Source organism: Petromyzon marinus, chromosome 2 (assembly GCF_048934315.1).
Source record: "Petromyzon marinus isolate PM22_M1 ecotype Great Lakes invasive population chromosome 2, UKy_Petmar_22M1.pri1.0, whole genome shotgun sequence".
Lineage (NCBI taxonomy): Eukaryota > Metazoa > Chordata > Hyperoartia > Petromyzontiformes > Petromyzontidae > Petromyzon > Petromyzon marinus.
This window is the reverse complement of record NC_133668.1, coordinates 13,705,484-13,731,025: the sequence shown is the minus strand read 5'-3', so window position 1 is coordinate 13,731,025 and position 25,542 is coordinate 13,705,484. Positions and strand designations below refer to the sequence as shown.

The window sequence follows — 25,542 nt, the reverse complement described above, 5'->3', positions numbered from 1 at the left end:
TTTCATCCCCACCAATCAGAAAACTGTATATTGATTTGAGTCAGATCATACAGATTTCTGATTGGTGGAGATGTTTGAGCATTGTGGGAATTTCTGTTGTGTTTGAGTAAGACACTTTTTTGCACATGCATATGCAACGTAGAAGCGAGTGTGTCGATTCATTCACAATGGAGCAATATTTTAAACCAGTGCCCCATTCAGGTGATGACTAACCACCTGGAAGCACACTTCAAAACCTTTTTCCCCTGATCTGGACGTGACAAAGTTTGATTGGGTACAAAACCCATTTCGATGCCAGCCTGAAACAATACATGTGCCAGCCACTGAAATTGAAAAGCTCACTGACATTTCATATGAGATCGACTTTTGCACGGAACACATTCCCTGAGCTCCTCTTCCAGAATACTGGTTCACTGTGAAAAAAGCTTACCCCGAAATCTCAATGCATGCCTTAAATCTGATGATGCCCTGCGCAAGCACGTACAAGTATGAAGCCAGATTCGGCGCACTTGTTTGCATCGAGTCCAAATCGACTCTGGGTGTCACAGCTGAGGTAAGATGTCAATAGCAACCACACCTCCAGATTTTGTGAAGTTGCGTCATATCTCAAACCCATGCGTAGAGAACTGGTAAGTACATCAAATTAGTACTTCATAATTTCTTAATAAAATCACGTATTTATACTTGTTCTACAAAAAGGAAACTTAAACAAAATTTACATAATGCAACATATTACATTACTTCATTGGCATAATTGGAAAATAGTTAAGGAAGCGCTGCAGTAGACACTAGGGAGGTGAGCAATTAATTTATAGCTTCATGGGCAGGCGTTAGATTGCATTTCTATAAGGTTATTGGCATTGACACATTACCACTCAGCAATGGAGGATGGCTAGTGTAACAAGGACAACTTACTATACACATGGAATATTTGAATGAAATGTTTAAACTTAACGGGACGGTCAACATTTCAAGGCTACTGTTGGATTATGCAACTCTGCTTAACTCAAGTTAATTTTCAAAGGCGGTATCAGAGACAAGGTGTGCAATCGTCATTATTCACATTTTAGAATATATATGCTATACAAGTTAGTGGAACATGTGTTGTTCATCCCACTCTATATATTTGTTTAAGAAACGATATAATCAGTCAGACAGATAGCCATTGATAGCTAATTGTAAAACACGTGTTGTTAGGTGTTGACAGTGATGGCCAATAAATGCCAATGCAAATTACGTACAAGTGGATTTAGAAGGTACAACATTGATGTTCATCACCATCAGTCATATCTATCCACTCCAAGATAATTATCTCCCCAAACCTTTGCCAGCTCCTACACACGAGTTAATTTCATACGACATCTACAAGGTGGATGCCCTCTTGGGCACTTTCCCTGCTTCTTTTATCTCGACTGCCAGCCATCATGCCTGTAAAACACGTGTTGTTATTAATAATACAATTTCAATTTATAACGCGCAATATTGCGGACCGAAGACGCAATTCTGAGGCGTGGAGCCGAGCTCAGTGTCAGATCATTTCGTGTGGTTCCTGGGAGACTTAGTTAAATGTCGAGCTGAAGAGACGTGCTTTTAGATGTTTTTTGAACGAAGGAAATGATTGATCATTACGGATGTGAATAGGAATGGCGTTCCAGATGATGGGGACTGTGATGGAGAAACGAGGAGAAGAAATTACGGTCCTTGTCCTGGGAGTTTCAGGGAGGTTCTGCGTCACATTGTGAAGGTTTCTATGATTAATTGAAGTGTAAGGCGTCAGCAGAAAACTTAAGTACGGTGGATAGCAGGATTTAAGCCATCCATATAATACATATAACTTGTGTATGTTCTGTGAAACACACTCCAAGGCCAGGTGGTGATGATAGCGATGATTATGAGGTTTTATGTTCTTCTGTTCGAGAAAAAAATGTCCTCACTAACTGTACATATCTTTTAATTCTCAATCACAATATAAAATTGAGGCCGCCCCTCCCATGCTGACACCACCAGCGATGTTTAGCCTTGCACAGTGATGGATGTGCACACAAATTAGCTTGTTATTTGTTTTCCATCTCCTGGAGAGATCGGGAGAAGCTTAAATTCTAAATCCATAAATAAGCAGCACACTTATGAGAACAATCCAGAATGCAGGTATGGTACACAGCATGCAACAAGTCTGCATAACTTCACGCTAAGACAACTCTCAAGAGCGAAGTGTCCAATCGCAGGAATTTATTCTGCAGATAAACTAGAGGTGCAACAATTAACTATTTCTGCAATTCCATTATCACGATACGGGGTCATTATTTGATTCACAATAGAAAAAATGGTACAATGCGTATAGATTCAAGAGTGGCCGCAACAGATGTTGTTAACCAGTGACTCACATCGTATATTACCCGCTATGATTTATGAATCATAACATGTGAATTGACAAATAAAATGTAAAAATAGCTGAGCTGTGTGCATATCGGCTGTGTAGTGTTTTGAAAGGAAGACACAACCCAAACAACAAACAGCTCTTTATCTTGTAAATCCACACACCAAGGCTGTGTTTTCCGGGCTATCACGGGTGAGTTTCAAACTTCGTTTGTCTGTGAATAAGAACTTATATCACAGTCAAGGCATCACGCCCGTAAAGTTGTAATGTCACATCACGACACTGTTGCCGATACGGCGCACCTGACTGCCATTTTAACGAAGCTTCGCCAATTAATCTTCAAATTTGTGTCAGAGAGCCCACGACTCGCAGCTTAGGTGTGGATCAGTAAAATTAGCACCAATTACTCTTTTTTGTCTTTGTTTCATGAGATTACGCCTTGTTTCAACTCTCTTTACGTTCCTTCTTCACATGAGGCGGTCGGAGGGAAACCCTGTGCGGGGAGATGTCGAGAGCAGAGGAACTGGACTCGTGCTCGTTCGTGAAGTGCGGCGAGCTAAGGCGAAGCGCACTGTGCGGTGAGCGGAGGGAAGTGGAGGCGAGACTGCTGAACGATTCACAATTAATACTAGAGAGTGTCCCTCCCACCCGCATCACTTGCAGCCGTCTCCCCTCTCCACCCCACCCGCCCTCCCGTTCTGCTCTTGCCTGTGCTGCCCACACACGTCACATAGCATTACATCACTCGTGTGCCTTAAATCCCTGACTGGCCACGCCACCCATGACCCAGACCACACACAACCACCTCCAACGTCGATATCTAGATGCCCACGGGCTCCTTCCTCCCAGCCAATGCTCCTGCAGGCAGTTCCATGCACGGTGTATTTTTCGATCATAATCATCCAGTGCTGGCACACTACCGGTTTGCCTTTGCAAAGGAAGGGTGACATTTATTTCATGCATGGATATGTTAAACGACACCCAAATAAGCAAGGGCACTCATAACATATTTTTTTTATTAATAAAAATCTATTTTTAAACAAATAATGAAATCCGTTTAACAGGAACAGACAATATGGTCAGGCATGCATCTGTAAAAAAAAAGGTTGTTCAGAGACTGTTCACCGTCATTCTCTTCATTTTCTCATACGGCAAGAGATGTGATGAGTCGTCCTTTTCTTTCCATGCAAAGTACACTGTATATGTCTATAAGTACATAATATACAGATTATACGTACTGACTACTATGGTTAAGTTTGCACAAACTACCTTGAAGACGATAATGATGTGGGGAGGCCTTTGTCTACCCGTGGATTGAGAGTGGGCTGTAAATGAATACGAGCACAGTAATTACATTCAATAGTTATTTGTTACAAGGAAAATCCCGATATTTTATAATGAATACTCACCGGTATGGGACATGTCAGATGCACAAAAAGAAACATAGACTACAATGCCAAACACGCACATTCGCTCATGCATCACTGGCGCCACCGCGCTACCCGAGGGACACAAACACGGGTGATAGTTGACTGTTTCATGACTCTCTTGGTCCCTTCTTAATCCAGGATTAACACAGAGCCACTATGCCCGTATAAGTGGCAGTGTCAACTGGAGAGACAGACTGCCCTCTTATGCGCTGATAAGGGTTCGGCATAACGTACGGCACCACTGCTCCGCTTAGCACTACCTTTGGATCAAATCTTCAAGCCAACATCAAGCCCAACTCCAACACCCATTTACGCATTCACCCACCGAACCTTAACCACCCAACCCATCTACCCTGACTCTCCCGCCATGCTCATATATCTCACAGGGCTTACGTGTCAGCATGGAATGCATGTACTACACGCACTGCCTTAGTGCTCACATAGGCTGAAAACCCTGCGCATAAACATTCGAAATGCTGCCAACGCCGACGTATAATGCTCATGGCCACAGAAGCAGGGTTTAAACGGCATCCAGATGAGCATTGTGGGGCAGAATGGGGCTGAGCTGTAGCTCCATGAGCTGTGTACAATAGTCTATTCCTACCCCTCTGCCCTCCCATGACCCTGCCTTTCTATACTCCAACCACATTATCTCGCTACCTGCTGTTCGCTCGTAACCAACACCAAGTTAAATCCATTTCCCTGGGTGGGAACCTAAGTGATGGAAGGATCGTGTTGCTTGATACGTGGCCAAAAGTGATGTCTCAAAAACGTAGTTTTAAACAAAGTTTCCGTCCATATTTGTTTCCATTCATCTTTGGATTCCGTTAAGTGGTATGCACGTTGAAAGGATCCCTTTATCATTTGGACAGCTACTTTCAGTTTAAATAATCCGGCTTCAATTACAAGGTGTGTATATCCTGAACCACTGCGACAAAAGGGATTTACTTAAATTCCTATTGCGGATCACAAAATGGAATTAAGCCATATCCAAATACCATTCGCGTTGGGGTAAGAACAACAATGTCATGTGAGCCCACTGAATTATAACAGTGATCTGCCACGGCTGAGGTGTTCGTCCTACCGTGTTTCAGGTCTGCTTTATGTTCACGGATGCGGTCCGAGATATGTCGTTTGGTTCCTCCAATGTAGCTGCTAGCACGGAACCAACTTAGTTTGTAGATGCCCGGGTACTGTATGTCTGGAACCACATCTTTTACAGACGGAACCAGATCACGGATTTTATGTACTGTGTTGAATTGGACCTGGATCTTGTGTTTATTCAGGATTTTGGAGATCTTTTTTGTGACCCCCGCAATGTACGGTAAGGTGATGGTTTTGAATGGCTCCTCAAGAGGATCCTTCTTCATGGTTGGAGTGATGGCTTTGCGGATTGTGTAGTCGGAGTAACCATTAGCCTTGAGAGCTTGGTGTACGTGCTTGAGTTCACTAGCAATGTGTTCCTGGTCGGAAATGCATTGGGCACAATGGTATAGAGTCTTGATGAGGGAATTCTTCTGGGATGGATGGTGGTGGGAATCTGGTTTTAAGTAAGCATCCGTATGGGTAGCTTTCCTGTAGACAGAGTGGCTCATTGAACCATCAGGTCTCTTTTTAATTAGGACATCCAAAAAGGGTTGCTTGCCATCTTTTTCGACTCCCATGGTAAATCTGATGACTGGGTGTATGGAATTGATGTGGTCGAGGAATTGGTCTAGAGCAGGCCGGCGTCTACAAACTAAGTTGCCTCTGTGCTAGCAGCTACATTGGAGAAACCAAACGACATATCTTGGACCGCATCCGTGAACATAAAGCAGACTTGAAACACGGTAGGACGAACACCTCAGCCGTGGCAGATCACTGTTATAATTCAGTGGGCACACATGACATTGACTTCTCCAAGACGGAGGTTCTCTGCAAGCCATCTGGCTACCATGAGAGATTCGTTCATGAGGCTATCCACATATACAAACACAGACAATTTCAACCGAGAAGATAGATTCCGGCTTAGTAACCATTGGAAAAACGTTATAAACCATTTCGGTTCTTGATTGATTGTATTTTACGGTGACTTTCAGACCTCAGTCCATTCGCTGGCAGTGCCTCTTAGTACCTTTCACACGACGGTCAATAGTATAGTTTATGGCATTTTGTATAATAATAAATAGTATAACAGTGTAATGTTTAACCTAATTCATAAGGCAATATAAAGAAGCGTAATTGTATTGTGAATATACAGCAGTGTGGTATACAGTAGGGTTAGTAGAATAATACATAGTGTAATACTACAAGTCTAATATTTTATAGTCTAAAGCATAGGGTAGTGTATAGTAAAACATTGTATAATTCAAGGGTGGGGTTTGTCTATGGATACGATATTATACAATGTAGTTTAGATTGGAAGGTATACTATTGTAATGTATTGTAGTCTAGGTTATAGCATAGTTATAACGCAACACAGGACAGAGCAGCGCACCGTGGCCGTTTCCTCCTCTTCCCCCTTCCCCCCCTCCTCCGTTCCGAACATAGATGGACTCGTCCATCTGAACAAAGCTCGTCGCTCTCCGTGGTGTTAATCCCTCATACTAACATCATGCTAATCCCCCAGTTACATCCTAATTTACTGTTGATATGTAAACTCCTCTCCCCCCTCCTCCGTTCCGTATATAGATGGACTCGTCCGTCTGAACAAAGCTCGTCGCTCTCCGTGGTGCTAATCCCTCACACCAACATCATGCTGATCCCCCAGTTTCATTCTAATTTATATGTAAACTCCTTTGTCAAGGCGCTCTGTTCCTCCCACACAGCTTAAAAGACGCTTCCAAGCTTGACAGGGTTCACTCAAGCGCTGTCGTCCGGAGAGTCCTGTTTCTTCACCCGAGGAAAGCTACTTGTGTTGTGGCCGAAACGTCGTGAGAATTTTATTCTGTTATTATTTTTATTATTTTATCTCCATTCTACGTGACTTTACCGAAAGAACCCAGAAGATGAATCCCTGCAGTCACGAAAGCTTTAAATCGAAATGCATTTTAGTTAACTTATACTAAAATCCCATCCAAAACGGCGAATCTTATCCACAACATTTGAAATGACTCATGGAATTACCATTTCATCATGTGCTTTATAAATGTACGGAAATATATATTCATTAATGTGTCGTCTTTGTGCATATCCTCATTTGTCACCACATAGCTAACTTTCTTTAGTAATGCATGTGTAGCTCTGCATGGCGTTGTATGTCTGTATCTTCTCACGTCTGTGTGTGTGACAGTCTACACATCAATCAGCGTGTGACAATGTTTGTGCCATGCTACCCCTGCAAGTCAATTCATGTCTCATATAACCCTGTCTGTACCTTCCAACTCGATCTGTCCTTGCATCGGGAACCATGTACCCAGCACGCAGCCTCCTCCCTTCCCAAAAAAACGGCATGCTTCATAGTTTGCGCTTTAATACACGTAATTGACAATCAGCGGCAGCGCGGAGTGAATGAACGACCCGTGTAATGACAGGTGGCGAGATGAAGCATGTGCCCCTGCTGCCCGTGCACCAAATCGAGTCATATTGCTCTAATCTGCCCAGCGCAGACGCCACCCAAAGGCGCTTTCCGCTCGATCTTCGATGCTCATTCAAACGGCACTCTTGTGCGGCGTTAGCGCCGTTATTTGCGCCATAATTGCCATTAACAACCTTCGTTTATGACCGGCCCCGTGGCCAAGTACATGCAAGCTTAATATCTTCAACGTCTCTTAAAATATGCGTAGTATAGTGAGTGGAGGGCACACAGGTGCCACTTAGTGCAGCACGGCAATTTTGACGGCTGGGCCATTTCGTTGGGAGCACTCGGGCTAAATGTAATCCTTTGTATGCATCCGTAAGGGCCACGGCAGCACCAGCAGCAGCACCAGCAGCAGCACAGCGAGGGATTTACTCAGATTTCTGCGAGATACGGCCACCTCTGGCACAGCTCTGACAGTCGATGCATTCTGAAGGCACCAACTCAGAAAACATTTGCATAAAGCATTATTATACATAGAGGTGAGCCCGCTGCATGAGATAGCATCATTGTAATCATTTTAGTGAAAAGAGAATTCCAGTACTGTAATAGACTGCAAATAAAGTGCATCTTCGGCTCATGTGCAAGAGTTAGATGGATTGTTGTACATGTATGTATGTAGAACTTCCTTCGCACCATACATAGCCAACCGCGCTAATCGAAAATGTATCGTGAGCCTTTGAGAGAGGGGTGGCAGCTTTGGGAAGACCTCTTTCCAGCTGTGGATAGATCATGGCTGCTGATGATAAAGTATTTACATACCGGATATGGGGCTAACGTTTCCCTTAAACTATTTGAATTATCATTGCATTTGAGAATCTAAAGCAAGTCTTCTTGTATGTAATAAAGGTTTGCCTACCTGATATGCAGCGCTTAATTTCTCACTGAGTATTATACAGGTCGCTGCAATCCATACAACAACTACTGCCGCCTTGGATTGGTTGAAGGACCTTAAAATTAAACTATGACATCTATATAAACTGATGCTTACATGCCATACGAAAGAAGAATAATTGACTGGAGTAGGCACGTGACTAGATGCTACAGCCATAGAAAGAAGTGTACTGGATATGGTTTACAGGGTGCTGAAATAATATTCCTGGGTCGCTCACCAGTTAATTATGTAATTAACCCTGCCAAGAGGTGTGTATTATTATAATTTACCATAATATCTTCAATTAACAGATAGGAATATTCTGACCCCACTGATAATTCAAACTGAATTCCAGTACATAACAATTGCATCGGAGTTAATCCATTTAATCTTGTGTAGATTCTCATTTCTAAGATTGAAAAGTTTTGATATCGGGATCTCCCATCGAGTCCATCTGCGTCTGTTTTCGTTTAATACAGATTTTAGGTAAACTTTTTTTTTTAATACGCAATCTGTCCAAGGATTTAAAACAGTTGTTTAAATGTTTATTTTATTTTAAGAAACAACTAACGCAAAATACGTGTGCCCACACAAACACACGTGCACACCCGCATTAACGTACACAGTCACATGCATTCCCGATGACAAATACCCCCCCCCCATAACTCTTCAACGGACTGATGGGGTACGTGCTGTTAGCGAGCACCTATTAAAGCTGCCACGGAACATACAGTATAGGTGGTGTGGATCGCATCGTGCACAGCCACCTTTGTCTTCCCAGTGATGATGTTTTCAAACTGCATCAGGTACTCATTTAACGTCAAGTTGACCGAGCGAAGGGCCCAGGACAGGTTCGAATATGACTAACCACTGTTGTTAGCTGTGGATGAAAATCAAATTCAGGCCACTGGGTATGTAAGACAGTGCACTAAATGCCATGCCGACACTTTCCATCATACCTAAAGACAAAGACACATGAAGTCACACATATGCACAAACACACAAACCAACGCTTACACAAGACACATATAGGCTATGCACGTGTTGACTGGTTAGATCAAACACACGTCACCAATTCAGGTCTCCAATATCCTTCGTTTTTTTATGAACATTGGACATACCAAGGGCTCAAAAAGCCATAACAACGCAGTCTCGACTTCAAGCCCCCTAAGCATTTACTGATGAGATGCGCACTTGCCATGGACATGATGTTTGGGGCCAAATTTGATGTCCTTGGTTTGTAAAAAAAACATAAGCCAGTAGGACTTAAAAGCGACATATATGTTATCATGCATAATGCACCCTAATATGTTTCACTTATAAGTGTCACAGTCCAATAACTAAGTCTAGAAAATTGGGCAGAGGTACTTTTACCAAAAGCTATATTAATTCCAGCTATAGTTTCGTAACCTGGGAAATTATTCAAATACTATCTAACTGCGAAAAAATATGTACAGTATAACCAATTAAAGTTTTCATAAGAAAATATAAGATACTCTAAAAAAATTAACGAACAATGTTTAAGTCGGATGTACAATTTGGGCTACTCACATGTAATTTGGGCTGTGTTGCTAAGAGTCTGCTGTGTGTGAGTATAACATCCAGGCTGTGTAAGCTACACCTAGAGCTCTCTATTGGAGTCTTAAAAAAACTGTCATAGCTCTACAATGACACACAAATTAAGTGACCCCTGTGGATTTTTTCGTCCAATGTCAACGTTAACACTGCTCACTGACAAAATGCACAAATCCTGATGCCAATCATTCTGATGCAGATAATTCTGATGCTGATTGTTCTGATGATGCATATGATTATGACAATGCCTGGCAATGAGTCATCTGTAAACTAAATTCTGCAGCTCATTTTTCACATGTGGGCCGCACTGTGCTGCCAAAACATTGCAAAGAGAGGTCTAATTCCATATTATTGGTCCACATCTCGCAGAACTATCAACTAATGAAGTCAATGTGATGCAAGTTCAAACCAAAATTTGGCTGGTGTTTATTTGAGTTGGTGGCTCTAACCTAGATGCATGAATTCTGCATTCCTATGGTGACCATTTAATCCTTAGAACTGCTGCTAACCTCCTACAAAGCATATCTAGCATGACCTATAAATATATTCCAATTTACCAGGGCTCAACTACACAACATCATTGTAAGTATCTATACATTTGAAGCGGTTAATTTAAAGAGATCTCAGAGGTAACTCTTGTGGTATCCGTGGGTTTTTCTAAAATGAAGGTTACTCTCATCTGCGAGGGATCTTCAAGGATTCTTTGTCACATTAAATAAAGCCCATAGCAGAATTGTGGTAAAATTGGGTAGGGGGTTCAGGGGAAAAACAGTCGAAAAAGTACAACTTAATATGCTCTAAATTTGCTGGGAAAACATTATTTGTGTGTATATCCGGATACACATAATGGTAGAAAAAGATGTAAATGTACCTGGAGTATCTACAAAGGAGAGAGGAGGAAGATGTATTCAAACTGAGGTTGTTAAGCGTGAATGGGAAGGGGAGTGATGAACGGGGGTGGGGGAGCGGTGGGGGGAGGGGTCCAGTGGCGGGGAAGCCGGGGGGGTGGCATGGAAGGCAGTTATGAATGGTTGGCTTTCGCTCATCATTTCGAGCAGCACTCCACAGCCATTGATTTCCGCTTGATCACACTTGGCACTTTTTCTTCCGGAAACCTCGCGTGTTTAACTGCGAGCTACGAAAGGTGACTCCAGTGTCCTTTAGCCGACTCCTCAAAGCTCAGCTTAGTGGTCCTTTGATATCCACAACAAGACGGGATATCTGCAGACAGAACGCAATCTCATTTAGCATGTTTTTTTGACTCACGAGGAATTGCATCCAATTATTAATGAAGCCCAGACCTACAATCGAAGCGATATTTAAAAGATATGTGCATTGCTATCAGCAACCTGCTTTCTATACACCTCATAGAGTACAGTACTGTAATCATCTTTGGGGCGCAATGGATCAGCGTTCAAGTCGTGCTCCCCGTCAGTACCCAGATCCACCTGGGGAAACGAATGATCCTAAAAATCAGACTAAATTCTAAGATAAGTTTCGTGAGAAGAGCCTCAAAGAATCCTAGTCAAAGTCCCAAAGCCAAGAAGAAACCATCCCAAGATCATATTGCAGTCAGACCAGCCCTCCGAATCCTTCAACTCAATGTCGAAGGCCAGTCAGCAGCCAAGCGCAGCCTCATTGAAGTCCTTGCTGCCCAACACTCTGCTAATATCATCTGCCTGGAAGAAACCCACATTGGAACAGAACAGGCCTGACTGCTACTCCACCAAAGGTTATGACCACCTGTGCTATCACCTACATGGCAAATATGGCCACGCCACCTATGTCCGAATCGACACCACCCAAGAAAACCACCTTGCAACAACCACCTTCTCAGACACCCTAGCATTTGGCGTGTTCCAAATAGCCAATGTCTACAAGCCCACAGCGCGAGCTGGGAACAGCAAGTCCTGCCCACCCTCCCCCACCCAACCATATATGTAGGGGACTTTAACAGCTACCATCCAGACTGGGGCTACCCAGTGATAGACAGTGATTGAGAAGCACTTGCAGACTGGGCATCAAGAAATGACCTGACTCTCAAACAAGGCCCAAAACAACGAGGGACATTCCATTCGGCCAGATGACACAGGAACTACTCACTTGACTTGAACTGGGTCAGCTCTCGTAATGTAACCCCCTTCCCTGCACAGAGCCTTGTCCTGTGCAGGAAAGGGGGTTCCCCCACAGTCAACACCGTTCCCTACTCATTCATGCAGGCCTATGGGTTACACAGTCAACAGCTAAAACAATCTGAGATGGAACTTCTGGAAAGGTAATTGGACAAAATACAGTGATACCCTAGAGCGCAGCATCCCAACAATCCCACTACAAAATGTGATTGTCGACAAAGCATACAACCGCCTCTACAGAGCTATCAACCAAGCCAGCTGGTTGGCACCCCTCTGCGGCTAACAACCACCTACATACCATGCTTGGACGAAGAGAATGCCACTCTTCTAAAAGAGTATGAAGCATCAGGGGACCCTAATATAGCAGACCATCCCACTGAGTATCTAAATGCTGCACGCCGCTCTAAATGGGAAGAGACCATAGCAGAGCTTGATTTCACACACTCCAGTCGGAAGTGCTGGAGCTTAATATGCCGCCTTGGAGCTGCTCAAAAGCCCCCTACCCCAAAACGGCCCCCTATCACCCCCAACCAAATCTCCAGATACCTGCTTGCGAGAGTCAAGGGACCCCTGGATAAAACTGCCAAAAGAAGCTTCAGAGAAAACTAAGACACGTAGGCTTTCGTGACTAGTATTATTCATAATAAAGGCTTTTGGGTTAGATCGCATAAGTATAAATGTGTCGCAACCCTCCACCACCCGACACGGACAATCAGCAAAAAAATGTGTCACGTTAACAAAACGCCAATTAGTTACTTCTTCAGCCCCTCGGTGTGTTTGAAGAGTGAATCCACAACATTTAGAATTTGAGTACGACGTTTCGTTGGTAATTACATCCACCATCTTCGGGCGATTTGCCAGAATAGTGAAGCCATCCACATGCTTCCGGTCTTAAATAGAACAGCAGGACGACGTCATCACTGAACCCCATCATGTTTTGAGACCAAGACTAATTAGAGAATCCATCAAAATTGAGAGAAATACCAATAATTTTAACCACTCTTATAGCTACAGACTTAGCGCAGCCTGGAAGCATATCATTAAGTAATTCACAATATATATTACATTTCCTTATAGACGAATCACCAACTGATTACTAATATATTATATAATTGCAATACCCACCCCCCACCTCGGCCTCCGATCTTGTGACACATTTATACTTATGCGATCTAACCCAAAAGCCTTTATTATGGAGAACTAAGGCAATTTAACACATAGGCTTTTGCGACCAATATCCATAATAGAGGTTGTTAGGGTTATATCGCGTAAATATATAAATGTGTCGTTAAAACCCACCACCACCCGACACAGCCAACTAGTAAGGGTTGTCATGTAAACAGAACATGCCAATTCGTCACTAGTACAGCAATTTTAATACACAATAGACAGGAAGGACAATCTCAAAGGGCTCGCATAATGCATATGCATAATGTATTCATTAATCCCCCCCCCTCCCACTTTGCGCAAGAGCGCAGAAATGTGGTCACCACATCTACGCCTCTATATAAGGAAGGAAACAGTTAGACTTCTCCACAAATCTGGCTGTCGCCTGATGAAGCTAGTTGTAATTACTGGCGAAACGTCGTACTCAGATTGTAAATGTTGTGGCTTGGCTCTCCAACACACCGGTGTGCTGTACTAGTGACGAATTGGCATGTTTTGTTTACATGACAACCCTGAATAGTTGGCTGTGTCGGGTGGTGGCGGGTTTTAACGACACATTTATATATTTACGTGATCTAACCCAAAAAACCTCTTATGGAGAACTAAGACAGCAATTCCGGAACCACAAAGGACACAGCAGCCCTGACCCCTTTGAAGTCACAGAACTGCAGAAGGTAATACAGGGCCTACATAATGGCAAGGCAGAAGATGCAATAACATTCTGCCAAAATTAATTAAACAACTGGGGCCCGAGCTCTCAATTGGCTGACACGGTTTAACAATATGGTTGTAAATTCCAATACCATCCCAAATAAATGTCAGACAGAAAAAAGTCATCGCCATACCAAAACCAGGAAAAGACCTTACACTTGTAGCCAGCTACCACCAATCTGTCTCCTATCAGTCCCCTACAAAATCCTCGAACGCCTCATTCTACATCGCATATCCCCTGGCACTGAAGAAGTCCTCAGCGTAGAACAAACTGGTTTTCGCAAGGGCCACAGCACAGCAGAACAGATTCTGGCCCTCACCACTTATATCGAAGATGGCTTACAGAAAATCTGAAAAGAGGAGCTGTTTTCCTCGACCTAACAATGCCTATGATGCCGTCTGGCACACTGGCCTCCTCCTCATGCTGTCACGGTCCCTCCCCGACTGAACAACAAACATCATCACCACACTACTGAGCAATAGGCGTTTCAAAGTTCACCTCGGAGAGGCAAAAGAGCACATGGAAGAGACGGACCAACGTTCTCCCTCAAGGCTCAGTACTGGCCCCCACTCTGTTCAACCTCTACACAAATTACCTCCCAGAAACCACCTCCCGAAAATTCATACATGCTGACATCTTCCTGACAACGCGAGTTCGACACCCTGGACCAGACCCTAAACGAGGATACAGTAAAACTCGAACAATATTGCAACACATGATGGCTCAAACCAAGCCTTGCAAAAACTGTCCAGTGTATTCCACCTCTACAATGCAAATGCCAATAAAGAGCTCAACATCCAAATGAACAACCACAAGCTAGAGCACTACCCCACGCCCATATACCATACTCTCCCATCCCAGATCACTTTTCTCCTCTACATGCAATCTCCGCCCAAGCGACCAGGGCTTTCTATGAAAACTAACAATCACTCGTTTTCGTCTGTTGCTCCCATCAATAAATCTATGCTACCGACTTCCTGCCCCTGTATAAGGCCAGGTTCAAGACTTTTCGTTTTCCCTCTGCCTACGATTTTTTTCTGTTAAATAAATGTGCACTGTATCTGTACAGCGTTGTGAAGTGCAGCCGCATTTAGATAAGTCTAAGCTGTATTGTATTGTGATTAACTGGTTTAAGACATAATTTTAAATGCTCGTCTATCACTCAGTCAAATCTTACCCAGCCCAGCCTACAGCACAATTACCTGCTGTTGGCTTCTCATGGAAACTGAAAGATATTGCACGATTGAGCATGATCATATTCATAGCTTAAAGTAAGTGTGATAAAAATGAAAATATTGTGCGCAGCGAAATGTGATAATTCGAGTTTTGTGAGACTGTTGGAAACAGAGGCGCATTTGACGGTGAATATTATTAAACAGATTGATGGCACTCGTCAGGAGCCTTTCCCCAGGAAGGCGAGAGTCATTTAGGGTGGAACCCAGGCAGCAGATGCAGCATTCTTAATACTACTGATTGCAACACTTGGGGTTCGTAAAGAGCATTGTTGCAATCTCGGACGTTTTATACAATTAACTTGGATTCATGAAGTGGCTACATTTGGCTGTCTTTCAATATTGTACACACGTGGTGGGACCCATGCTGTGGATATAACAATGCTTTATCGTTATTATTCCTTGACAGTCTAAGGTCAGCCAACCAATGTCCCAGTCTTGTGACAGTAATTATGGCTTCAATGAGATCAATATTTTTTCTTATATCCAGACGAGTATAAACTTTACAACAATTGCAGATGATAAACATTGGCAATTCATATCCCGTGAGAGATTGCTTGCCACCACTGTGGCTATATAAAGCAGCACATGTATGTACCTCGCCGCTGACTCAAGTCCCAGATCCCCCTTCTGGGTTCGTGCTGTCACCATGCTAGAATCTTACCCAGATCCAGAAGAACGCTGGCAAACAAGAGTGAAAACATGAACGTCTAGATTAAACAACTTATTCGATACCGCAACATTGCACCTCCTGGCTTTGACATTCCTCAAAGACACTTGTGTAACCAACAACTGCATCAGAACATCAATAGTTCTTCTTCATAAACAGACAATTAAAGAAAAACAATAGTGCGATTGTGGCCTTGCAACCGCCCAAACTATAGGCCATATAGTAAACCACTTAGTCTGTGCTCCTTAAATGGACACATAGCAAAACTACATCAAACCAACCCTCTTCTGGAGCCCTCTCGTCGTGGCTAGCAGATCTCAACATTGGCATTTACCTCTTGAACATATTGCCATACCCTAGAATAGAATAGTGGAAGCTGGATTACCACACCCTTGGGGAAAGACAATGTGTGCTTGCATCAGAAGTTTCAAAATCTCAATGGCTACCCCCAGGTGTAACTTAAGCATGAGTTCCTTATTAGTTTTATTCAAAGTGTTGATCCAGGAAAGCCTCATCCAAGTCTCAAGAATAGTTTTCTATATGATTGTGATACGTTTTTGCAGGAGCGGTTGACAATTGCAATGTTTCCCAATTAGGTTATTTGAAACAAAAAAACTAATTTGGCAAATTTGGACCATGACGTCAGCACAAAATAGCCAACTGATAATCCAATTGCGCCGCTAGATATTAAACATTAACTGCGAAGCAAAAATATGTATTATTAATTATTTAACTGCCGTTTTAACGATGGAGTTCAGCCAGATTCGAGGCATAAAACTCTGCAGAAAAAACTGTGCTCGCGCTGAGCCATGTCACCTTATACAGTGAGGGAAAAAAGTATTTGATCCCCTGATAATTTTGTCCGTTTGCTAACATTCACACCCACCCACACAACACCCACCCAACACTTAGCCACACAACACTCACACTTACCCAGCCAAGCCCCACTCTTACCCATCCGACACTGACCCACCCGAATTTCACATTCACCCGCCTGACACTCACTCACCTGCCCAATCTCCACTCTCATCCGTCAGACACACTCACCCACCAGACACTCACCCGATCGAAACTCACAGTCACCCACGCAACCCCCACTCTCACCCGGCAGACACTCACCCATCAGACACTCACTCACCTGCCCCTCACCCGCCAGAAACTCACAATCACCCACCCAACCCCCACTCTCTAACGGCCAGACACCCACAATCACCAAACAAACCCCCACTCTCACCTGCCCGACACTCACAAAAACCCACCCAACCTCCACTTTCACCTGCCAGACACCCACAATCACCCACCAGACACTCACTTACCTGCCAGAAACTCACAATCACCCACCCCACCCCCACTCTCACCCGCCAGAAACTCACAATCACCCACCTAACCCCCACTCTCACCCGCCAGACACTCACTCACGCGCCAGATGCTCACTAACCCACCAGAAACTCAATCATGCACCCAACCCCCACTCTCACCCACCCGATACTCAAAAACACCCACCAGACACTCACAATAACCCACCCAACCGCCACTATCACCCGCCAGAAACTCACAATCACCCACCCAACCCCCACTTTCACCCACCAGACACTCACAATCACCCACACAACTCCCACTCTCCCCCGCCAGACACTAACAATCACGCGCCAGACACTTAGTCACCAACCAGAAACTCACAATCACCCACCCAACCCCCACTCTCACCCGCAACAAACTCACTCACCCGCCAGATGCTCACTATCCCGCCAGAAACTCACAATCATGCAACCAAACCCCACTCTCAATCGCCCAACACTCAAAATCACCCGCAAGACACTCAAATCACCCACCCACCTCCACTCTCACCTGGCCGACACTCACAATCACCCACCCAACCCCACTCTCACCCGCCAGACACTCACAATCACCCACCCACCTCCACTCTCACCTGCCCGACACTCACAATCACCCGCCAGACACTGACATTCACCCAACCCCCACTCTCATCCACAAGAAAGTCACGCTCACCCACCAGACACTCACTAATCCGCCAGAAACTCACAATCATGCACCCAAAACCAACTCTCACCCGACCGAAACTCAAAATCACCGGCCAGACACTCAAAATCACTCACCCAACCCCCACTCTCACCCGCCCGATCCCCACTCTCACCCGGCAGACACTCACACTCACCCACCCAACCCCCAATCTCACCCGCCCGACACAATCACCCGACATTCACACTTACCCACGAGATACTCAATCTAACCCACCCAACACACACCCCCGCACACCTAACATTCACACCCACCCACACACCACCCACCCAACACTCAGCCACACAACACTCACACTTACCCAGCCAAGCCCCACTCTCACCTGCCCGACACTCACAATCACCCACCCAACCTCCACTTTCACCTGCCAGACACCCACAATCACCCACCAGACACTCACTCAGCTGCCAGAAACTCACAATCACCCACCCCACCCCCACTCTCCCCCGCCAGAAACCCACAATCACCTACCTAACCCACAATTTCACCCGATAGATACTCACAATCACCCATCCAACCTCCACTCTCACTTGCCAGACACCCACAATCACCCACCAGACACTCACTCACCTGCCATAAACTCACAATCACCCACCGAACCCCCACTCTCACCCACCCGACACTCAAAAATACCCGCCAGACACTCACAATAACCCACCCAACCCCCACTATCACCTGCCAGAAACTCACAATCACCCACCCAACCCCCACTCTCACCCACCAGAAACTCACAATCACCCACCCACCTCCACTCTCACCTGCCCGACACTCACAATCACCCACCAGACACTCACAATCACCCAATCCCTACTCTCACTCGCCAAACACTCACGATCACCCACCCACCTCCACTCTCACCTGCCCGACACTCACAATAACCCACCACAAACTCACGATCACCAACTTCACCTCCACTCTCACCTGTCCGACCCTCACAATCACCCACCAGACACTCACAATCACCCAACCCCCACTCTCACCCGCCAGACACTCACAATCACCCACCTCCACTCTCACCTGTCCGACACAATAACCCACCAGAAACTCACGATCACCAACTTAACCTCCACTCTCACCTGCCCGACACTCACAATCACCCGTCAGAAACTCACAATCACCCACCTAACCCCGACTCACACCCGCCAGAAACTCACAATCACCCACCCAACCCCCACCCTCACCCACCCGACACTCACAATCACCCACCCAACCTCCACTCTCATCTGCCCGACACTCACAATCACCCGTCAGACACTCAGAATCTCCCACCCAACCCCCACTCTCACCTGCCTAATACTCACTCTCACAGTCAAGCTACCTAACTGGCAATCACAATCACCCACCCGTCATTCACTATCAAACACCTGCCATTAATTCTCTTTCACTTGACATTCACACGCATTCACCCGGGATGCATTTTTAACCATTGGCCATTCACGCTCATCCGTCTGACCTTTAATTTCTAACGTCACAAAGGTCGATGCACTCTCGTGTGCATTATCTCTCACTTAACTAAACCAAAATTTGTAGTTTAGACGAGTGGCTGCAATTATTGCCAGCCTCCTTCCCTCCATCCCCTCACTTCTTCTCGCCCCCTCTATCCCCTCTCCATCCCCCCCCCCCCACCAAAGAAAAGGATGAGGTGTCGGGAGAGTCAGGGGCGGAGGCCGCGTGTGGGCCGATGGCGCGACACGCCGGGGGAGGAGCGTTCCAGCGCGTAGCCGCTCGCTCGTCCCTCAGTGCCGCTCACCCCATGGTCGACCGCTGGCTGGAGCGGCAGGATCAGGTTCGCCCATCCCTTTAACGCAGGGGGGGGGGTGGTGAAACCATTCTCCTTACTTGGGACCGAATATGACTTTCTTTCAAAATATGAGCTCCAGAGCTCATTTTCAGAAGCGATCTGGCCACAAATTATCGCTCAACGTAATAGCTTATCACGTGGAAATGTATAGCAGCCAAATACAGTACAGTACTCTAAATCTTCACCGGGTCTTCAAAATAGTTTTTTTTTTTAATGAAGGTCCTTCTTCGGATATCTTGACCAATTGCATGTGTTACCTATTTTGACCGGTTGGGGAAACCGGAGTGCCCGGAGCAAAGTAAATAAGGCAATAACACCTGCACAGAGAGGTCAAGCGAACCTACCTGCTTAACTGCCACCTGAGGTCAGCTCCTTTCCTAGCAGGTTGGAAGTCTTGTACAACTAGTGCGCTCTGCATGACTCACTAATCCCTCCTTTACATTTCTGTATCACACGTGTCTCCATACATAATATAACCACGTAAATCACGCACGCGAAAACATAGGAAGCCAACATTTTGAAGACTGGCATACCGTACACAGACTAACAGCATCGTATCTATTATTTTCTAAAGTATATTATCGTAACCATTAACGTTTATTCGTGTATTAGACGGATGACACATTACAAATGGTAGGCAGTGTGGTGGCGCAGTGGTTAGTGCACGGGCACTGCCGTTAGTTATATTCCCCTAGCACGGCAAACTATCAGTGGAGAGCGATGTCTGAACCAGTCCTGCGCCAACTCCCTCTCCAAATTCCCCGTCCTTTTCACCAATCTGCTCTGACCCCGCATTGACCTAGTATGGTCAACCAACCCCCACGGGGAGGTCCTTATCCAGAAGTGGATTCACAAAGGGCTGTACATTGTTATATTACGTAAAGTGACTAATTATTTCGTGAATAGAAGGTTGTGATCCCCCTATATCACCATCAGCCATGATTGCCTTTGCATTGCACGAGTGTTTATCTCTCTACGACAGGAAAACAACCGACGTGTTACGACTCTGTTCTTTGTCAATACAGGACAGTGTCGCTTCAAGAGCCATAAAAACGCCATCAGATAGACACCTTTATTTAGCCAGGTAAAAGCTCATTTAGATGGAAATCACTTTTTCAAGGGAGACGTGAGAAGTTTAACTAATGCATGAGCATAGAAAATAACAGATTCTACAATCAAAACAACTACACACAATGTAAAGCCCGCACGCATACATTAGTATCCTCTATGCTATTATATACCCTCCGATGCAGAGCCAGTGGGGGAGTGGGGTGGGGTGGCACGTGCCACCCCCCCCCCCCCCAAAGATCCGATCGAAATCCCTAATTTCGTTCGGTTAATTGGGGTTTATTAGTAATAAATCGGCAATTTGCGACCCCCACTGCACACTTTGTAGCATAGTATTATGTGCCAGGGACTCTATGAGATGATAGGACAATAGTCTGAGTCCATAATTGGCAATAAGTAACGGCAAAGCAGTTATAAGTGGCTCAGAATTGTGCACAGTTGCGTATGCAGTACACGACTTCCCTGAAGGCATACCTTCAGCGAGCGCGATGCGGTTCGAATTCGACCCTCGATCGATGGCTGCGCCATCGCCGCACACGCTTTCGAATAAAAAGCAAGGGACAAGTCCTTACTTACTAACAACTCCTATAATTTTTCATTGCTAGAGGTGTTGCCCCCCCTACCTGAAAATTCTGGCTCCGCCATTGCTATGGACTATATAGCTTGCTTCACCAACCTTTACGATACGCACGGCGTTGGGAGACCTTCATCCAGCAGTGAGTTGACAAAGGGGCTGTGGCACGTACATGCATAAAGAGAGAGACCACAGCGGCGACTCAAGGTGCAGACTTGGCCCCTGCCATGAAAATGTGGATTATTTCCACCCTTGGCTCAGTGTCACCAACAGAAGATGACCAGCAACACCATTGCTCATTTGAGACGCATTTACAGTGTTTTTCTCACCGTACCCAAGCCCACGCCACCGCCTCCCACTCGCATAGGTTCTCATTCCGCGCGTGGCTATCCTGCCCGTGACTTATACCCTGCGTGATGCAAGAGCGGCAAAGCCTCCCCCGCCACCGCTTATTGCCCGTCCCCGCAGTCAGCCTTAAGTCCGCGCCATCTGCAACGCCCAGAGAAGAAGAATGGACAGATCCACCGACGTGCGAGCATGCGGGGCGCTTGCATCGCGCTTCAGGCGTGAGTGCAGCCTCTATGCAATTATATACCCTCAGATGCGAAAAGCGGTCATAGTTTCTGATTATTGTGACTATCAACCGACAGACATGCCTACCCAACTAGTTATCTAAATACCTACTCCAGGACTAGATAAATGCATTCATTCAAGAGCTGGCCATATCCACTGTAAATTCGCCGTGCTATGGAAGAGCGGTGATGAGAATCCTGCAAAAAGTACTCGAATGCGTTCTACGCTAGCGCATGTACAGTCCAGGGTCGTCTCGCAGCTTTCAACAGTCACCGAATACAGCTCACGTGAAAAGGTCACAGCGAAATCAGTGGTCACCGTGGGGCAGCGTTTTGACCTGACGTGGTCTTAAAATGTGAAAAGGGGGAGATGCGGATCGTAAGACTTGACTGTTCCACTCGCCACCTCGACAACGCAGCACACACAAGGTCAAAGACAAATCGCTGATGAACATCTCTCCGTGTCTCGCTCCCTGCCCGTCACCGCGGGATGCCGCCTCGGTAAAAAATAAAGTGCGAACGGCGCAGTCGCGAGCAATCACCTGCGTGAGACGCGCGCGGACAGGCGACGGACTCCTGCAGGACAAAGGTTCAGCAGCAGCGGCGGCAGCTGAAGCGACGTGCTCGGATGGACTCGCAAAACCGCTCTCAATGTTGCTCGCTGTCGAACGCGCCGATCGCATTGGGGCGACCGCAGCAGCAGTACCACCACCCGGCAACACCACTCAGCAACAGCCTGTCCGTACAATCTTCCGAATGTTCGCTCGACCGGCTCCTACAGTTATCATGTTTTGTTTGTACATAACAGGGCAGACCATTCCGATACAGCAGCTAACCATTGCTACGTCAAGCGCACAGTCCGTGTGCGCTGTCTGCGCGGCAAAGAGCGCTGCGCTTAAGTCAATTACGCAGTAAGCGCGCTCTCGCGAGGCAGGTGCTGCAACTCAGTACTATTGGCGAGGAGCTCGCGTGCAGTGTTGGGCACCAGAGATGGGTCGCTGCCTCGCTGGAACGCGACGATGCTGGTGTAGTCCTCCCTCTGTGTCTGTGCCCGAGCGACGTGAGACGTGGGAGTGCGCGTGCAGTGTGCGTGAGCTCGTCTCGCACGAAGCAGAGTGAGCTTTAGAGAGAGAGAGGAGCTGGGATTAGGTCGGGCTGTGGTGGTGGGGGGGGGCAGCGAGGAGGGAGAGAGAGGATGGTTTGTGAGGGTGGGGGGAGGGAGTGGGGCGTGAGGGGAGCGCAAAATGGTGCGTGTAGGCAGAAGCGGGGCGCTCTCGCTCGCTGTGGCAAGGAGCCTCACGATGCGAGGCGGCTGACAGCGCGGATGGTGGCCACATGCGCAGAGAGAGCAAAGCGCAGAGACGGAGCGGGAACATGCAAAACACAAGGCTGCATACAAATAGCGCACGCGGGCAGCTCGCCTCTCGGAAGGAGAGTCAAGCCTGGCCAAAGGTGGGGGGTGCGGTCTGGATGTAAGAAGCAGAGTTACGTGCACAGTGTGCGCCCTACGCGGTAAATAGGCCACCCATTACCGAGTCGATAGCAGTCATGTCGTAGGAAACCAGGAATTTGATGAAGCACTGTAATGTATGAAATGTTTGTTTGAGAAGGACTATTTGTCGTTCAAATTTTTGTCCCGAGAACTGTATTGGCTTCCTCCACCACACCACAGCCACCCCTTGTTTTTTGATTAATTACAGATTTCCGTGTTCGTTTTCGTGATTTGTGATCCCAGAGTTCAGAAGAAACACCTGAATGTCCCTCACATGCCTCCGCTTCCTCGTATAATACACTTCGTGTTTTCAGTGAGATGAGCTCTGGGCGGGGGGGGTGGATGGGAGTGAGGGGATGCCCGCTATACAACAATAGTATAAACCTCGGGAGGCACAATATTTATTTGCGGGGGGCTCGGTTCAATTTCTCGTCTCTCGCAACATGCGCATCGCGATCGTGAAAACGCGCTCGGTCCGCGTGAGAGCAGCGACGGCGCACGTGGGGGTTGCTGCAGGATAGACGCCCACGGGCTTAACATTGCACCGGATTCCTGTCAAATGTCGACGCCGAGTTGGCAGTGCCACAGCGAATTTTGTGCGTGCTACGGTGAGGAGTCCCCCCCGCCGCCCGCCCGCCCGCCCGCCCGCAAATGCTTGGTTTATGATTAATTTAAAATGTTGCATTGCAGGACAGTTAGAGATAGCGACAGCTTTGGGTGGATTTATCACGGCTGGTTATGATACTGATGATAATGATGAAACATAACCAATACTTTCGCCGATTCCTGTTGCATAAATAACAAAACTTAACACATTCCTAACGTTTTGGGCAATCCCCCTTTTTAATTGCAGAGATTTTCTCAATGAGAATTGTTTACTTCGTCTTCAGCAGCCGCCGACTCTTTGGCCCTCGATTGTCTTTCCCGGCAGGGTGGGTGGTAGGAAATGGGCAAAGGTCAGCAGTTATCACACCCAGGGTAACAACACCTTGTGCGCGGCGCTCAGTTAGCCGTGTGTGTCGCGGACGTTAAGTGAGCACGGAACGGCAGTCTGACACGAGAATGATAAATCGATAGCGAGATTCGATCACTTATATAAATCACAAGGAACAGCAACAAAACTTAATTGCGATATTATATAAAGTCATCATTGCACAATATTACTGAGCATTTGAAAGTGCTACCGCAGAGTGTCAACGTGTTCCTCTACACTCACCCCATGCTGTCTGTATTTGTCTTTTTCTAGCTTTGCATGACTCGCTCAGTAACAGCATTTCCTGTAACGTCGGTAAATCATGGTAAATACACAACAGCAGGAAAGGTTTCCCCATCACCTCCACACCGCCGCCGATTATTCGATAAAAAATCACGATTCGAATGAAAAATCAATAATTTTTAAACGATAACATTTTGTTCAGATTCGCGACAATTTGTCGAATTGTCGATCAAAGGAAATGTTACTAGTCAAATCTTACACACATCGACTATTAAAAAGCATCGATTCAAAATATTTTTTCTTTGCAAAAATCGACTTAGATCACAAATATTATTGGAGTGGAGGGGAGGTATAGAAAAAAACACAATACATACTGCATCAGGTTGATTAATCTCTTTATGGCTCAAACTTGATATGAAGCTTTCGTGACTGCAGGAATTACTCTTTGGTTATTTCGGTAAAGTCACGTAGAAAGAAAATAAATTAAATAATAGAATACGACTTTTCGATTGCAACACAAGCAGCCATCATCAGGTAGAACTAAATTTGAGAGAGACAAAACACAGACACGGAGACACACAGACAGACACACAAGCAGAGAGAGACAACACAGAGACACACAGAGAGAGACACACAACATAGACACACAGAGACCCAATGCCTCTGTGTCGAGGCCTTAAATAGAGAGAAGGGGGGGGCAGAGAGAGAGGTGGGTCTGCTTGGGCAGCTGCTGGAGCAGAGAAATTAGCATGTCAATGAATCCACCCCGAAGCGACCGAGGTAGAGAAATATCGAATGGCCCTATGAGAGCCTGGTAAATTTTACAGAGAGAAAGAACCAAGAAGAGAAATAGGCAGTTTGAGAAAACAAAATTTAGCACATTTTTGGAAATGTAATGCAATGCAAAACAGAGAGTCGGCTAACACAGTTAACGCATAGCCTGGTTGATTACGATCTCCAAAGATTGCTAAAATTACAATTAAAGTGTGAAAATTGACAGAGACACAGAGAGATGTGCGGAAATCCACCCTGTGTCTCCGTGTCTGTGTTTTGT

General features: G+C 45.9%; 1 protein-coding gene across 3 annotated transcripts in view; it reads right to left on the bottom strand.

Moving 5' to 3' along the window:
* LOC116946909 (thrombospondin type-1 domain-containing protein 7A-like) overlaps window positions 1-22,955 on the bottom strand; it is a 444,047-nt gene extending 421,092 nt beyond the window's left edge. For 2 of the 3 annotated variants that reach the window (XM_032962175.2, XM_032962192.2), the window contains exon 1: window positions 22,323-22,955. The gene's annotated coding sequence lies outside the window, so the exon portion shown is untranslated. Of the gene's footprint in view, window positions 1-21,310; window positions 21,368-22,322 lie in introns of all 3 variants that reach the window. The other variant, XM_076070187.1, reaches the window with a different exon arrangement.
* Window positions 22,956-25,542: the final 2,587 nt, after the last annotated feature.